The sequence below is a fragment of the Aptenodytes forsteri genome, unplaced genomic scaffold (genome assembly GCF_000699145.1).
Source record: "Aptenodytes forsteri isolate BGI_AS27 unplaced genomic scaffold, ASM69914v1 Scaffold20, whole genome shotgun sequence".
Lineage (NCBI taxonomy): Eukaryota > Metazoa > Chordata > Aves > Sphenisciformes > Spheniscidae > Aptenodytes > Aptenodytes forsteri.
Genome location: NW_008795523.1, coordinates 3,635,526 through 3,644,109, shown reverse-complemented (window position 1 = coordinate 3,644,109; position 8,584 = coordinate 3,635,526).

Below are 8,584 nucleotides of genomic sequence, written 5' to 3'. Positions count from 1 at the left end.
ATTTAAAAGACGTGTAGATGAGGCGCTTAGGGCCATGGTTTAGTGGGCATGGTGGTGTTGGGTTGATGGTTGAACTCGATGATCTTAGAGGTCTTTTCCAACCTTAATGATTCTATGATTCTAAAGTCACCCTACCAAGCTGCGCGTGTGCCAGCTATTCAAACTGCTGCACATCTGTGATAGGAGCTGAAAAACTATTGTTACAAGTCACTAACCTTGCAATACCTTTGTTTCTTGTTCAGCAGTGAGAGTGCCAATGTAAGGTGATTTCCAGGTCCTTATGAAAAAGCCAACAAGAAAAAACAGAGGTCATAAAAACTAACCTTTCCTTGTTCAGACAACCTGTCTCTTATCATCAAATATGTAAAGCTGTAACGTTAACATCATATTAATACTCATTGCTTTTTAAGGCTCTTCAGAAACAAGCTAGGTAAGGCTTGACAACCCATGAGCAAACACAGCCCTCCTGGTCTGCGTGCTGGCCAAATTGTTCACTTCTGCCACAACTGCTGCTAGTGGTAGTGCAGCAGAGTCTGTGGTTCTCAGGCTGACGTGAGCCAAAGGTTTCCTACCTATTTCATCCTTCAGACACTTCCAGTGGAAGTGGAGGCCCCTGAATGGCAGATGTAAACATACTGGCAATAGCTTGTTCTTCTCTCACAGATCGTCAAAAAGTAATCTATAGACACTTTAGATTGAACTTCATTGGTATAAACTCTTCATTAACCTGTAATAAGAAATGGAGTCCTCTCCTCAAAACATCAACAATCTACACAGAGAAAACACGTGCCGTGGAGGAGGAGATGTCCACCAGAGAGGTGATGTGGTTTATCCAGCACCACCCAGTACCTCAGAGGCAGAGCAAAGAAAAGAGCCATGGTTTCTCATAGCCCAGTCCCTTGCTTTCATCTTCCTTAGCTTACTGATTCTAAGTTCTCACTACTTCACAGCTGTTACTAACTTCTAACTCCTCAGAGCAAGAAATATGCCCTTTTTTGTACATTGGAAGATAAACCTCTGGGTACTGTGATAAGTGATACTAAAAGTACAATTCCACAAACAATTAAATAGTGCTTAAAATATACAAATGGGGTGTAAAAACATCAGCCTAGATATTTATTTGCCACCAGCTACAAGAAGGAAAAGACTAGATGGAAGAGGGTTCATCTGGTCATTTAGCACTAGACCAGAGCTGGTTGGTTTGGCTTTTACACCTGACTTTCATATTGGCTTCCAGAGTGGCTTGGGACAAACCTCCTTCCTCTCTGGGCTTCAGGACCTTAGCTGCCCAACATTCACTTCTCTGAAAATATCACTTACAAACTACATCTTCAGTAGGCTTCGTAACCTTAAACACGCTTGGCATTCTTTTTTATAGCCAGTGGTGGCAAAATCCTGTCTCATTTTGTATTTAGGGAAACCGCAAACACCACTTAATAACCCAGTAGCTGCTGAGTGTGATGCTTTGCCAGCTGCTAATTGCTGTGGTCTCTCCTCCACAGCAATGAATGGGTTTTGAGAGAGGGCAGACACAGTTCACTGTTTTCTTTGTTTCTCTGGTAAACTGTGTAATTAAAAAAAATTCAACTCGGAAGTAGCCAAAATGACAATTTTTTTTGAAGTCATGATGTCTGTATTTCACCCACACAACTACTACTGCATTTCTCATCACCTTTGTGCCAAACAGATAACCCATCTCTCCCATGCTCTCTTGCTGCAAACAGAAACTCCCTCTGTAGCAAATGATCTTCAACATTAATAAGTATTACTGCTTCATTCGTGCTACTGTTGTAACGCTGCTGTTCTAACGCTTTAGTCAACTCGTAAAAAAAATGAATTGACGAAGTCAAAAGATTTCCACTTGAACAAGTGATGGTCAATGGCTACACTACAGTTTGTAACTCTTTAGTAGTTATAAAGTACTGCGACAGTACAATGAAAAGAGGATTATATCTGTGTTTTATGCTGGCTGGTGGGACACTTATTATCAAGCCTGTTTGATTTGGTAAACCTATATTTTATAGCAAGAAACTCTAACTTACCTGCATCTCAGTGAATGATTACAGCCAGACCCCAGCTTTCTAGTGGCATTAACAATCAACGATTCATTTCCGACAAAGGGAGTTACTGCTTTAAGCCTTGAAAATGGAAACTGCTCGTCTCCTAGGTAATATAAACTAAACGAGTGAAACCTGATCACCTCTCCTGGCACACTGTTCAAACAAGAACCATAATGCGTCTCCTATCATCAGAACGATATGAGGAAACTACGGCATTTGTTTAAAGTCGCAGACTTTATCTGCATCTTTTGAGCACTCATCGGCATCAGGTCTAATGCTCCATGCTTTGTGCTTTCACATTAGCAACGGCACAACCTGAAGACACGCACGCTGGGGCGTCCAAAGCAGCGGGCAATGATCAGTGGCTGTCTGTGAGACACATGTAGCCCGTGCACTTGCAAGCCAAGAAGTCACTTGACCACTTCTCCTCTGCGAAGAGCCTGCCTTTCGTACGCCGTTCCTACAGGAATGACCTGGAGGATCCAGCTAGCTCCCCATTTCAGGTGCTGCTTCATTGCTAACTTTCGTCTCATCCAACTTATGCTCTCTCTCCAATATTAACTTTCCTGCAATATCAAAATAGCAAGAAAGGCCTTCACAAGCCAAGAAGTCACTTGACCACTTCTCCTCTGCGAAGAGCCTGCCTTTCGTACGCCGTTCCTACAGGAATGACCTGGAGGATCCAGCTAGCTCCCCATTTCAGGTGCTGCTTCATTGCTAACTTTCGTCTCATCCAACTTATGCTCTCTCTCCAATATTAACTTTCCTGCAATAACAAAATAGCAAGAAAGGCCTTGGAATACTTCTTGACTCTTAGCACCCCTTCGTAGTATGGCTTATGAATTTTTTCAGAAGAACTTTGTCCATGTGAAAAACTTGAAACCTCTGTATGGAATTACAGTAACCTTCTGAAATCATGTAACTGACCGAAGAGCCTTAACTCCCACCCTGTGTGCTCTTTGACATTTTACGTTGGATTTGTATTTCGGGTTCCCTTGGGCGAGTGAATTGTCCGCTAAAGACAAATATTCTTTTAGGCACACATTACTGTGAACAATACACAAATGTTCAGACAGGTGTTTCTATTAAAAATTTAAATTACAGTGGTTTTCCCAAGTAACTGAAGTCAGTTTTTTGCTATTAAAATGTATTTTGGTTACTGTACATGCTAATCAATTCCCACATTGGACTAGGCAGTGAGCCACTCCCCATGAGAAAGCCCATAACTTTATTTTAAATAACTAAGCAATGGAGTAAGTGTTTATGTCCTGTCTAATGCATCATAGCAAGCATCAACGCTTTGATGGTCATTTTTACCTGGGTTGTGGCTATAAAGCTGAGTAACATTACCAAAAAAAAGCAGAAAGCCTGAATTCCTTGCCTGTTAAATGAATTCTTCACGGTATAATTTATTTAGCTTAAACTTACTGTGGCTTTTATCTGAGAACTATATGTGAATGTTCAGTAGTTTTATGGAGAGGAGGGTATCACATGGCCTAACACATGTGCCTGATTCAGGACCTCGGTACTCTCCCCAGAGAAGCTGATGCCTCCAGAGGGTGACTGGAGGTGCCAGAGCTTGGAGCCGGACAGCAGGTAACGCAGAGCCTCCCAGCTGCCTGCTGGAGGGAGCTGCCTGCCAGGCGAGCGCCTTCCTCCGGGTACTGCTGCTGAATGCCCAACAAAAGCCACGGCCAGCCGAATAAGGTTCAGTTCACATCAGTAATTCAAAGGCCAAAATCACTGTAGGAATATTGTAATTACCTGTAGTATTGAGAAAGCTAAAATTTACCTTTAAATCTAAACTTTATTATGGCATTAAAGGCATCTGAGCAATTGTAACTGTCCTACAGTTACAGAAAACTGAAAAAATCCCCAACAGTCTATTTTTTATTAATTGGAACTGCGCGGTTACAATCCCATCACTTAACTGTCAAAGCGGTTTAAGCATCTTTATGACACCCACAGTTATATCCCCATCGTATCTGGTATTTAAATGTTACGCGCTGCCACTCTCTACTGTATTTTGTTATGTGGTGGTATTTATATATTAAAAGAGAACTGTAAAGTGCAAAAAATCGAAGAGCTCCGGATTACAGTGTCGGAGTCCCTTACTACAGAGTTTGCTCTGTTAAACCTGTGAAATTTCTTACCCTCCGGAGTCTTCCTAGGAGCTGTGTTCCCTGCCTGAGATCTGAAGGGTGCCTAGATCAGAGGGGGCACTAGCTGCAGGATATTAACATATCACAGCTTAAGCTGATTGGGAACCCCGGTGTTGCAGGCAGAGGTTAGTCCTGGTCTGTGCCTCCACTTCCAACTGCCTTCCCAACAGCATTGCCCTGCTTACATCAGACTGTCTCACCCATCCAACTGAAAAATAAACTTTATTCTTCTTTTTTCTTTTCTGGCAATGTTAGTTTTCAGCTGGCCCAGGGAGCAAAATCAGCGTACCCGAAGGCTGAGCAATTCTGAGTCTTCATGCAAGGAAGGCCACAGCAACCACAAGTGAAAACAGGTCTCCCCTTGCCCCCTCCGTTTTGGAGGTGCAGTCTTATTTTAGCTCAAGTTTGTCTTTAAACCCCACTCTAAGGTATCTGGCTGTGTATTGTTGTAGTGAGCAAATTCAGTGCTGCACTTGTTTCTCTGCTCTTCCTTTTCAGTAGAAACTAGCTTTTTCTTTCCAGAGGGGATGCTTTGAGTTTTGATATTATTCTGTTCCCAGTCAGAAACAATTTGCCCACTCATTAATGAAAGTAGAACCAAACAAAGGACCTTTTCCCTTCCATACTGAATTCCGTTAAAAAGATTTATAAGCTTGATCAGTATTTGAAGAATAACAATTGCTTTAATCTTTGCTGGAAAGCACGGCTGGGCTATTTGTTTGTCTCCGTCTCTCAGAGACGCAGCTGGCTAAGAAGTGTTATAGAAGACATACACATAATGTTATGAAACACAGAAGAGTCACTCTAACAGATTTTCGTTTTTAAAATGCATAGTGCCTTAAAACTGTTTTGGATTGTCAGTGGTAGGGTCCCAAACACTGCATGCTGCTGTCTGAAAACTCTGCTTTCTTTCAACGGGAACGATACAAATGAGCGATAGCAGCTGAAAAGCAGCATAAGGGTTCTCGAGACTGACGTGAGCTGAGCAACAACCACACAGAAAGCTCTCAATGCCACCTCTGTCTAGCTGGAGATCTGTTTCTTCTTCTGCATTTATGTCCTTAATATGGCAATGCCGTTTCACATGCCTCGGTGCAATAATTGTTCCCCTCGCCATTAGCTGCGAGTAAGATGGAGGAAGTACTTCTAACTCCTAATTTTTGCTTTCCCTTCTCCTCCAGACTTGTTCAGGACAAAAAAAGTCCCAACTGTCAACTCTAATAAAATATCATGAAGCTCACAGTGTATAAAACATTGTAAAAATCAGGCAAAACAGGAATGCAAATACACACTAGACATTCATGTATGAAAACCCTAACAAAGACAAGACAGAAGTTGCCCCTCTCACTACAAGTCGTACCAGTGCTGAAGTCCCAATGTTGATGCAAAAATAACTTTTTGTCCCCCCAACAGCTCTGTAACTGTGTGTCTCTAAAGGAGGGGTAAGTTTATCGGTAGCTCAAGGCATCCTATCTTTATTTTCAAGACAAGGTGAAGCTCTGTTCCTGTGTGGTACTTGAAATAAGCAGGAGCTGTGAGGTGAATCAGCAAAGATGCGGGCAGAGGAATGCTGCTGCTCCCCAGACTGCATTAGGCTGCCTATTGCATCCTAACGACGTCTGCGGGACACAGCATCAGATTTGCGCTGTTCCCTACAGAGGCTCTTCTGCAGCTCAAACGATAAGGAGATGCGAGTCTCAGGAAAAGCAGAAACTGCTATTAAGTTCTGAATGGCCACGGCATACAGCGCAATACCGAATGCAGAATCCCAAAGGAATTTATTTAAAGGGAAAATAAATCTCAGTAACAGCCTTCGGTTTGGAAAAGGAAGGGGTTTTTGTGTGGTTACTTTTCAGGAGAGATACTCAGATATTAAGAGGATGGGTGACTCAGAAATACCACAGATGTTTACAGTTCTACCCTTTATAGAGTCTCTTCCATAAAAAGATGCCAGACAACTTCATAAGCCTTGATGGATTGAGCATTTCAACATCCTGTTGGGTCAGATGATAGCAACATAATATTCACGTTAAAGATAAAATAAGACGCTTTCCCACAGTCATAAAGCAAAACTAGGAGCAGTAAGCAGTCCAAGCTTTTCTTCGCTGCAGAGTTACTCTGGTTAGTCAGCACCTGCTCAACGTACGCCGAGTACCAGCACTCACGTCAAAAACCAATCTCGTTCCTAAGTCCCTCTCTGCTTCTTCTCTTTCTACGCGTAAAGCCTTATCCCACAACTCTTCATATAGTGAATATTTTCTCTCTAGCTGATGGTGCTCTTTGTACTGTGTATGGTTTCTTCCCCCGTCAATGATGTCTGGGATTTACCTGTCCTTTATAAGAAAGATGGGAAGTTACAGACAACTAGCAGCAGTCTAACAATCCTTGCCACCATTATCAGGCAAACGTGTTCTGGCATAAACCCATCCTACCACGACCTGGAAAATATTGTTATGACCCTGGCTGGCTTTGGGCCAGAAGTTTTATCTGCGTGGATGGGGTCAGTTAATGACAGCAACTGCTGGGAAGAGGTGCACGTGCTGATAAGCGAGTGCACTGCTCAGTGCGGTGATGTAAATGCTTTGCATTCCCATAAACAATATGTCAATTACTTGGGAGCTGTATGCAGAACGTTTCCTACAGTACTGTAAAAACTCCCCCTTCCCTCTTTGGGCCAGAAGTTTTATCTGCGTGGATGGGGTCAGTTAATGACAGCAACTGCTGGGAAGAGGTGCACGTGCTGATAAGCGAGTGCACTGCTCAGTGCGGTGATGTAAATGCTTTGCATTCCCATAAACAATATGTCAATTACTTGGGAGCTGTATGCAGAACGTTTCCTACAGTACTGTAAAAACTCCCCCTTCCCTCAAGAAAACCAAGCTACCTTCCCAAAAACAAAGGCTCAAAACCTTGTCTTGTATCGGCTTCTTTCAATTACACAAACATCAAAACGAGAGCAGGAACCTTCGTTCAGAAGAACCCCCCCTACCCAAAAGAAAACAACGCTCCCTCCCAAAAAACGAAGGCTCACGCAAAAACCTTGTATCGGCTTCTTTCAATTACACAAACATCAAAACGAGAGCAGGAACCTTCGTTCAGAAGTGACTTTTTTTCTACGCAATGGTTTCCAAACAAAATCAGCTGTGTGGCATGTGCTGCCAAAACAATAGCTACCAGATTAGCAGATGGTATGTTGTGAATTAAATGTTGACACAAAACCCAGACATACCACTCAATCTTCTCTTGATGCCAAAACTTATTTCCCTACTATTTTTCTCACCTCGTGATATTTACACACAGCAAAGAAATTCTTCAGATACTCCATCTGGCTTTAGAAGGGACAAGTTAACCTGCAATATCCTATTACTCTGCCATCTTTCAAAGAAGATAACACAGTTTGATTACTGCAAAAGAAAACATGGAGCAAATGGTCCTGAGAGCCTGGACGCCTCTACATTTATGTTTGTCCCCCTCTGCCTCCATGGCTGCAATAACCACATGCTCCACCAAAGTCCTCTCACACACCCTCCAGATGCAGAAAAGCGTGAGCTGGGATTGGCGAGCCCAGAACTATGTATGTACTAATCCACCAGCTGGCTGCAGCTAAATCTCTGTAGTATTATCCATTGCATCTCAGTTCTGCCCGCCTGTTACCTAGGGGAGCACTAATCTGGGTCTCTCCCTACCCCCCAGGGACTGGTTTTTCCAAAGTTTGAAGTTTCTACCCTTCTTTCTAACGCGGCTGAAACTGCTCAATGGCATCGAAGTCAGTAGAGACAGAAAGGGCAGCATGAGCAGGCAGATGCGGTCGCATGGGCTTCGTTTCTCTGGACTCCAGGTAATTTTGTTAATTTTACTGTTTACAAATAATAGAAAACAAAACACCACTGCAAAGTGGCATTTACGTAACTGGGAATTTCCAGATGCCTGAAATCTTGAGTGAGTTCAGATCTAAATACTTGGAACTGGATGCTTAAATCACAGCATACTTTTCTTCTCAAACAACTGCACTTCCAGCGATGCATCTCCACATGAAACACCCCTTCCCGATCCTGGCACTTGGGCTCAACAGACCGGGGAATCTCACCGCTTCTCTTTTTCCATTTCCCACATTTACAACGTAATTGCTGCTAGCCCGAGTACCGAGATTCGCACCAACTGGACGAATCTTGTACAGCTCTCGGGGAGTTTACAGGGGGTTACAGGGTTACTGGCCGTTACCGGCGGCCAACAGTCAACGCCCACCGGCCGACGCCTGCTCCCGGGCCGGGGGGTCGCGGGGGATGGCGCCTGCCCGGGCGCTCAGGAGTGGCTCAGCGGTGAACTGCGCCTCTTCCGAGCGAGCCAGCTTCTTCCCCCACC